This window comes from Malurus melanocephalus, unplaced genomic scaffold (genome assembly GCF_030028575.1).
Source record: "Malurus melanocephalus ecotype Western Australia unplaced genomic scaffold, MMel_1.1 scaffold_209, whole genome shotgun sequence".
In the NCBI taxonomy this organism is placed as follows: Eukaryota; Metazoa; Chordata; class Aves; order Passeriformes; family Maluridae; genus Malurus; species Malurus melanocephalus.
The window spans coordinates 44,703-54,325 of record NW_026623441.1 but is presented as its reverse complement, the minus strand read 5'-3'; positions in this window follow the sequence as shown (position 1 = coordinate 54,325).

Here is a 9,623-nt window from a genome sequence, read left to right as displayed (position 1 = left end):
AAAGAGCTCTGACTCATGCCAAATTCAAGAAAAAATACTTCCATGCCGATAAGGACTAGAAAACAATTCCTACTAGTCTTAACACAGGGTATTTTAAAATCTGTTTTCTTCACAATGCAATGGGTATAATTCTCTTGCTACCAAATACCATGTATTATGTTGGTCTTAACTCTTAAAAACAGGAAAATAAATTGACAGTAGCAAAACAGTAGAATTACAATAGAAATGGAAGGAAATTAACAAGAAGGACAGTGGAATAAAATTAACTTCTTTTTCACATCAAATTACAATTCACTCAAAGAAAATGCAAAATCTCAATGAGCTAGGCATAAAGAAAAGAGTGGACCTATTTTCAAGATCATGTTCAAGTGCAGGAACAGTTTCAGACAAAATGCAAACTAACAACCACAGATTTGGTTTGTTTTTTTATTTTTCCAGGTGATTTCTTTGTGAATCTTTTTGATCTTGCATGCTGATATGTAATATTTCAGTTATTTTCCACATCACTATCCTGTGAGGTCCTCCAACTATGCATGAAAAATTTTGCTATATATTCACACAATAGGTCATGACTCTTTTGGCTGATAACATAAGAAGAATATGCAAGTGTGAGGTTGCAGACTTTTCAGACTTCAAACCTTTGATATGAAAAAATTTGAGATTCTGCAGATGTATCTCTTCATAGAAATAAAGAAAAGCATCATTTGCAGCAAACTACTTAAAATCCTATGCATTTTGGCAATCTTGGAGTTACTTTAGAAAAAAAGTTTCTTCCTTTTTGCCTTTCCAAACTCATCAATTTATTTTGTTTAAGTAATGTTTCCTGTAAGAATTCTTCTAAAAACTCTTGAGCTACCACATGATGGGTCATCACTGCATTACTTTCTGGGAAAACACAGAAAACAYGCATACTATCTTTGTAACATGATTAATAACTAGTGATGCTAATTCTTGGGGGAGATAACGCTCCATTCACTTGACAACAACAGGAAAATAAGGGACTTAGTAGGGATCTCTGAATCCCACAGCAAGAAGGGCTGGCAACCTGGCTCCCACCATAGCCACGAACGGCAACCTTGAGGCACTCCCTTGTATGCACCCAGTAGAGGTCACTAGAGGATGTTTTAAGGGCAAGACAAAGCCCTTCACCTGCAAGGGAAGAGATGCACCTTCTGAAAAGCACATCATCTGCCTAGGATTTACTGCCGGGTAAACTTAGATACTGCCAGTATGAAAGAGAGAAAAAGTGCCGCTCCAAGAAAAAACAAATAGGTTTAACTGGCTACATCCGAGTACAAGSAGCATTCATCCTGTTACACATACTGACACTGAGCAGTGAAATATATCTAACTTATTAAAAGTATATCTACTACCTGTGCATTTCCAGRTGCAGGGATCCCTTTCTTTCTTCCACAGCTTAACACAGTCCACAAGGTGTGCCAGATATATGAAGCCAAAAGGCAGAAATTACCTAYAATCCAGGCAGCATTTCTTTGCAGGATTAGATCCATCCCTTTAATTTTAATCATCTGCTTAACTTAGTTCTCCTGCTYTAGCAGATGTAATTTGGCAGGCACTCTCAAAACCCTCCCAACTCTGTAAGTACCACCTAGCTAGACAAGGCTCAGACACGCAGCAGGATCGCATCTCACACTTCAACGCATTCCCTGAACCTATAAGGAAGAGAAGTGATGGATCACTGACGAGCACGAAACAGGTGCAGGGATGTGTATTGCGTGCACTTGAAGGCAATTACTCTGACATTCCAGAACTTCTCCAATGAAAGCAAACTGTTAGACAATCCCTTTGCAGCTAGAAGTTCAGGCCATTGATAATCTTTTCTTCCCCTTTYAACAGGCAAGAAATGCAAGAAAAAATTCAAGGCAATAACCTAAAACGTGTCACAGTGCACGCATAGAAAGGTCAGTTTGAAATGCCATAGTTTTGCTGTCTTCATCCCTTCTTTTCCTGTGCATGGAGCCTGTCTACATTGCTCCCATATCCAAACCAGCATCATGCAGAAAGGGAGTCTTAGCTGTCTCCCCTTGCCACATTCAGCATCTGATCATCTAACGACCATCAATTCCTTGATCCAGAGGATGGAAGGTGCCAAATTATTTCATCCACATGAATGTGAAACACTCAATATTATCATAAAAGTATCTTCTTTACCCTAAAATTCCCAAAAGCAGATAGACTGCTTTAGTTGAGTTTTCCCAAGCAATTCAATGTGATGCAAATTCTGCATGGAAAATATTTGCTTGAGCACACAAAACCTGGGAAATTTCTAAACAACAAAAAATAAGCTATTAAAACTGGAAATGGCAAGTAACCCTAACCAAAAAAAAAAAAAAAAAAAAAAAAAAAAAAAAAAAAAAAAAAAAAAAAAAAAAAAAAAAAAAAAAAAAAAAAAAAATACTGCTACCAGCTCCACTGTAAGCCCAGGAAAGATGTTTTATTTCTAGAGATCAAAAAATAAAAAATCTGAGGAACAAAGCATGTTGTGGTTTATCGTCGAGAATACAAGGATATGTAAGGATTGTAAAGAAGGTCTCAGGTCTGTATATATGGAAGGAGTCCTTATATAGGAGGTTTATACATTTTCCATGGAAGACCTATCCATAATTACAGGGTATTAASAGTCATTGTAGAAGATGAAGCAGTAAAAAAAATGGTGTAATTTCTTCTCTGCTTGGGTATTTATATGATCAGAGGGGAATAGGCAAAGAATATGAGTACCAGTAATCTCAAGTGCTAAAAATTCACAGATCAATTTACAAAAAACAGGACATCATTTGGAAAAAAGAGTAACGGGATTAAAAAATTATAATGACTGTTTTCCTTTCTTTAGTCAGCATCTGACTTCTGTGACTCCAGAGCACTGCCAAGCCATCTTTGAATTTGTATGTAGCTGTTATGTTGGGAAGGGTCTGTTTAGTGATGGGGTTTTTTCAGCCAAGAAATGTTGATATTCCCTTCTTTTTACTGTGACAGACAAATATTCTCACAAGCATGGGAGCTGGGAGCATTAGGTAAAACAAAACTACCTGAAATCAYGGAATCACTCACATTGMCATGTGRCAACAGAGTGCCATGAACTTGGGARGTGAAGAGGGCACCACAGAAAGGATATTGTGTAAAGCTGTGCCAGGCTGAGGTTGGCAACGCGGTATCTGATGACAGCATTCCAAGCAAGCTGAAAAGGAGCTTGGTAAAACAAAGTGGGCCCAACTTGCCTGAAGTCCACTTCCAATTTCCTTGACCATACCAAGGCAAGTTCTAGACATGGTGCTTCAATTTCAAGGCTGAAGAAAGCCTTGAGGCTTTTGTTCTCTTCTTCATCAYTWAWRAAGTTTTACTACAAATATACTGAGYCCCTTGCAGAGTTTTGTTAAATAGCCATTCTTTACTAAAACTGTAAAACCAGGAACAYGTTTCTGCCAAAATACATARATCAATATCTTGAACAGTGTTAGCYGAGGAGAGGTATTTGGAGTTAATTGTGTGACAATGTGTTAATTGTTTTTTCTCTGTACAAAAATACTGGCATGACTCTGGCCTCCTCTGGAAAAAAGAAATTGTAAAAGTATCATTACCACCACAGTCMTTTCTAGCACAGAGCCTGCAATGAAAGTAATTGCTAAAGAAATGGTGGTGGTGGTGAAGGAGGCAAGACTCATATTCTGACTGGAAACGGGGTATTAGAGGACAATTAACCATCCCCAGGCCTAGCTTAACTGAACACCAAATACTGTGGGTATTCAGTATCTCTAGCTGAATTAAATACTGACAAATTAGTCCTCAAACAGTTTTCAAAATATCAGTAAAATGATACCTTTGCATAGAAAATGCTGTAAACTTTTCTGCTTCAGGGTCAGTGACTTGTGTCTAAACCCCAGCTCCATGATTCACAGGTGTGCAATTTGATTCCTTTACATAAGTGATGTTCAGAACCATAGATGCTCCTAGGCTCCTATTTACCCAATTAACCCACCCACATTGGATAATAATTTCATGACCACTTTTTGAAGATAGTGATGCAAGATCAAACCATTTGCATTGCATTCTGACACCAAATACAGAGGGAAGAGACAGCAGGTGTGATGACCAAAAGCACAGAGTTTTGGCTGGGCCAACAGAAGCAGTCTAGGTACCAAACATTGAGCTCATTGGAGCTAATGCAGCTGAGTAAATTGTGTGGTGGTTTCACAACCAACTTTTATTTGCATAAGCTGGTGCTGTTTTCAAAAGRAACTATTTGCCTTCTCACACCCGCTTGCTCCTACCCTATGCCACCCCCTCCCTTAGACCACCACCTTGAGACGCCTTGGTATTAAATGCAATGGGTCAAGGACAGGACTGGATTTTTAGTCTTRCTTTAATTTGGTTCTCACACATGAAAACAAAATGTCTCTTACTTAACATATAACCAGAAGTAAAACTTCATGGTCACTGAAGACACGACCTAGCCAAGATACACAGACACATGCTGTCAACAGTTCAAAGGGGAACGATAGGACATTCTGGACGGAGCACACGTAAAACACATAAGGGGCAGTTTTGTCACAAGTTGTTTTGCCATCCTGTTCAAAAGGAAGTGGTCGATGGAGAGCTGGAGTGGCAAAGGGTGCCATCTAGAGGGCACCCACGGCACAACTTCTCGACAGCACGAATCACTCAATTCGTGGTCAAAGATTGAGGGGATTGCTTTCCATAGTAGTCTTTTCATAGCTAGGAAAGTATTATCATTGTTACTACTACTATTACTACTACTACTCCGACATTGTGTTTGGGGTTGGTTATTTTTTTACAAAAATTTACTGTACCAAAAGACAAAAATTGTTTTGCTTCTTTTATTAAAATATATATATATATATATATATATATATATATATATATATATATAGCTGTTTTGAGGAAGTGCATTATTTCCTTCTCTTTAATTATTATCAGGTAGTTTCAGACAGAATTGTTTCCTCCAGCAAGTACAGACTTTGAACACTCTCCTCTAGATGGCCTCTTGAGTTCCAACACACTTCCATTTAAGTGAGTGGATGTTTTGTCATTGCTTTCACCTCTATCCACAGAAATTGTGCAAGCACATACACCGGGGCAAGGTTTACCATATTTCCTGCCAAAACCCTCTTCTTTCCATCCTTTCCTAATCAATACAATAAAACTACTCATCAGGACAGTGGATCACGCTAAGACCTTTTAAGGGAAGATCTTGGCTTTCCTTTGGYCAATATTAACAGACAGTTAGGGCCCAATCTTTTATCCCATTAAGAGATTCCTTAAAAAATTAAAACAACCCAAAACAAACAAACCAAAAAGCTCTGTGAAAGTGAAGGTTTAAAAGCTTAGGAGAAATATAACTAATGTTTATGTATSTGGAAACCTTACTCTGCTGAGGTATATTACCAGAGTTCAGTTAGATTGTCTTTCACCTTTGAAGTCTTGCTCCCAGGAGACTGACGAGCTAAAATGGGACTACGGAGCTATTTCTCCAGCTTGCAGCTAGCCACCAGCTGTTCATCTTCTAAAGGTATTCCTCTCTCCTCTAGTGCACCACCAAAATCTCCCTACCCTTTCTTACAGCACTCTTAAGAAAGGGCCATTTCCAACCATTAGACTAARGAAGCRAACATCAAGACAAYGAGTTAAAAGACTCAGCAGCACAAAGTGGTGAAAAATCCCACCACTTYGAGTACCATCTGCAATTCAGCATCAAGCTAAGATACATCAACACAGGCAAAGCAGCTCTCAGTCCTTTTGCTCATCTTTAGGCTCACAAGAAGAGCAACATGGCAGRAACAGCAGGTTTTGCTGTCTCACTTGTGCAACTTGTTATTTTCATGCTGGAAGTAAACTTCCTTAAAAGAGCCAATAACATCTTCCAAATCCCAACCACCCAATTGTGGGGTACTTTTAATTCTTGATTTCAATGTAACACTAAATTAAACTCTCTAAAATAAATACATTCTACTTATAAGAGACATGATTCATTTTTTTTTAATATGAAGGTCATTTCTTATGTCTACAAAGTAAAAATTGTAGTACTTTACAGAAGACTGGAATAATTCTGAATGGAAGTGACCCAACAAATAAGAACTATAAAAAATTCAATTTCTTGAGTTGATAATACAAATGAAAATATAATGAAATTTACATCAATGYTCCAGGATATCATCTGAGCACAAAAATATTCAGAATGCTTGAAAAACTGCTCCACCATATCAGCACAAGCAGCATACAAACAGCCCCARCATAAATTTTTAAGTMTTTTCACAAACTGGTTTGCAAAACTAATTTCTCATTCTCCTACTGCAAGTGGATTTTCTCAGTTCTTATCGAGAAGATGTGTCCTCTAGATTCTTACATAGAGAAAATAAAATACAAAGAAATGTGCTACTATTTCTAAACACATTTTGAATGGTCACAGAGTCATTTTCCTACCAGAGATCCCATACCATRGTGCCCACCACCGTTCTTACTGGAGACAGGTGGAGAACAGAGCTACACTGACAACACTCAGCCCTGCAGATCTGGCAGCCAGCATGTAATAATGTTCTGCTTGCCAGCTAGTGGGGCGCAAAGGACAAAGCTGCCTCAGTACCTCTGCAGAATCTGTTCTTTCCATGGCATTCATTCAGTCTCCAATAACTCCAGAGCTGTTAGACAGGACAAGTGCTTTCAAAATACGAAYCCAACAAAATCCATGCTTATCTTCTGATTCTGAAGAATGGTGGAAGCACAGAATTCTTTTACAGTTTCTGAATATTAAGTCCAGTAGTAATTAAACCCCAGAATAACAACACATGTGCTTGCTTCTGTGAACACAAAAGACTAAAAGATGCTGACCAGTCTGTAAGAAAGATCACAGCTGGCTCTCTCAAATACTGTTGGGGCCACAGAAGAACTTTTCCAGAAGRTAACTGAGAACAGAGCAACGGTGTGGTGCTAACTCCAGACCCAGCAGAGGCGTGATCTGCTTAGCGCATAATTCATATATAGACAAAAATTCCCAGTGTGGCAAACTGTGTAAAGAAGCAACTATTTGTATGTTGTATATATCACCAATCAAAGATCACCCCAAGCTATGGGACAGCTGGCATCTGCCACCACCAAAGCCCTCCCCCAATTAGTCAGGCCACTGCAACAAGAACCCAAGATAAAACAAAGGTGTTGCTGTTGCCCGAGTGTAATCTCAGCCCATATAACCAATACGGGGGAGAAGAACRTATCACTGAAAAAGGAAACAGAATATGGAATTTACGGTCCACAAGGAAAGCCAACTCAGCAACTGCRCTGAAATCAGCTCTGACTGGGTAAAAAGTCCAGGAGGGAGATTGCAACCACCGACTCAAGAAACCCACTGATCCAAAAGAAGAGAAAAATTGAGCATGTGCYCTAATTAGTATTAGAAGTGAGGAAATTATTTAACCAATAGAATAAGAAAACTGTGTAGCCAATGAACATTAATTCCTTTCTTTGCTAAGATGTATAAATAATGTAGAGTTTTSAATGACCTCAGGAGCCCCACCACGGAGAAGCCATGGGAGAAAAAGGACTAATGGGATGCCATTTGGTTCAGAGGCGGTGACTAGCTTTTACTCAATCTCTGTCTCCCTGCCTCCTCTTTTCCATTTCTATCCCYCTACCTCAAATTCATTATTAAATAAAATCCATACTATTGACTTTGGAATATGGTCTCATTTGCAYCTTAACTTGGACAGAGCTATCTCTCAATAATCAGATCTTAGCACAATCTTTCCRAGCTGCAACACATTTTCATAGATGGTAACGAAAATTTCAAGGCTTTTGAAAAATACACATAGTAAACACCTTAACTAGCTGAAAAAAAAAGAAGGAGGCAGTGCTTTGGGAAAACAAAATTAATTATGCAGTTAGTTAGTTACCGTTTTATCTCCTGYTCCAGAATCTGATTCAGTGCATTTTTCTTCCTGAAAGCTTCTAGTCATCTTCATTTTTTCCACACTCTGAAAAAAGGCYGTTTTTTCCAGTCTGTTTGTGCTGTATCGTGTATTTATCTCTTCCAGCCTGTTAATTTTAAGTAGCTTCATACTGTGTCCAGTTAATTTACTGTCTGTTCTCCTCTCCACCTTAGATTCATAAACCAGTGAACATTCGTAACTTCTGATTTCTCCTCTTTCTTGGCTGTATAAAAGAAAGACAAATAAGAGGTCTCAGTGTTATTCATGCATTTTGCCTTAGAAAATTACCATGTTGCTACACTTTATATTTCCTTGCACTTGCTGAACCAATACATAGAGTATACAGAACTAGCTGTTCACAGATGCCATTCTACATTGAACACCAGATAGTTCAAACAGGTTACAAGAGCAGAATAATTTAATTTGTTCATAGACACTATTTAGCTCAATGAAATCAATACATGCTGCCGTTGCTGCAGACCTTGCTTATGGAGCACTCCTCACTTTTTAGCCACCTCAGTGGTTCCTTGTTGCTCAACAGGTTCTCTTTTCTATTGCAGTTCYAGCAAGCTGATAAGTAAGGACCCTGCTTTTTTAAGTCCATAAAGATTTTAGATACTAAACAAAGTAGTACARGCATGATACAGTCTTTCCTCTCTCTTCCCACTATCCTATACAACAATAAGTAGCTGCCAAAATGGTGGCGATTTCTGACCCTCTGTTGAAGGCTGCAAAAAAGCACAGTCCTCAGCTGGGTTCTTCCCCATTGCAGGTCCCAGCAATGTGCCTGGTTCGTACAAGATGTGGGATCCTGGARGCTTGTCTAATCCAATGGTAGGATTGGTTGGAAGGCCACTGCAAGTCAAGCTGTTAGCACTGACTCTCTGTAGAAGGTTTTTCTCTCACCTCAAAGTGGGGGGTTCCCACCTCAAGTAATCGTTCGGCTATACTTGGAATATATGTCCTTCTGAACAACGAATTTTTTTAAAGAATAAGAGAAACTACTCTAAAATTTCACTTAGCATCTCTTTATACACCCAGGAAATAGAGGACCAAAACATTTCTATTGCTGTTATTGCAACCCTTCCTCCACCGTACTGGAAACCCAGCTACAAAAGCACCATGTTATTGCCTTAGCTCTAGAAAGCTGAGTCTGTTAAATCTCATTACACAGATCATAGTTTTCAATTTAACTTGTGTAAATACCATAAATGAAATGGTGTGATTAAGTACTTATATACAACCTTACAGTCATTAGCAGCACAGAGTTACAGCTTTCRGTGTACAACCAAAAACCCAAATAAATCAGTTCTTTTTACCCAAACACCTTGCAACCTTACTCAGTGTTTTGACTCCCCATCTGTGCACGTGCAGATTAACTGTGTACCTACACCAACTGTGTGCAGAGCCCACAGTTTTTTCTCCAGACTTCCCAGATGTGAAAGATGCCATGTGCTATCCCATGYGACACAGGAGATGGTTGGATAGTGGTGACATTTGGAGATGATGGACAGCAAAGGAGCATAAAAGTTTGCAGTTTTCAAATGAGTCTTCTGGAGATATTCTTGCTACCATGTTATTGGAATTCTAAATCATGCTATTAATACAGGAGATACAGGGACATCATCAGGGGACTGTAAGGCATTCATTACCTGAAGAAGCACCCAG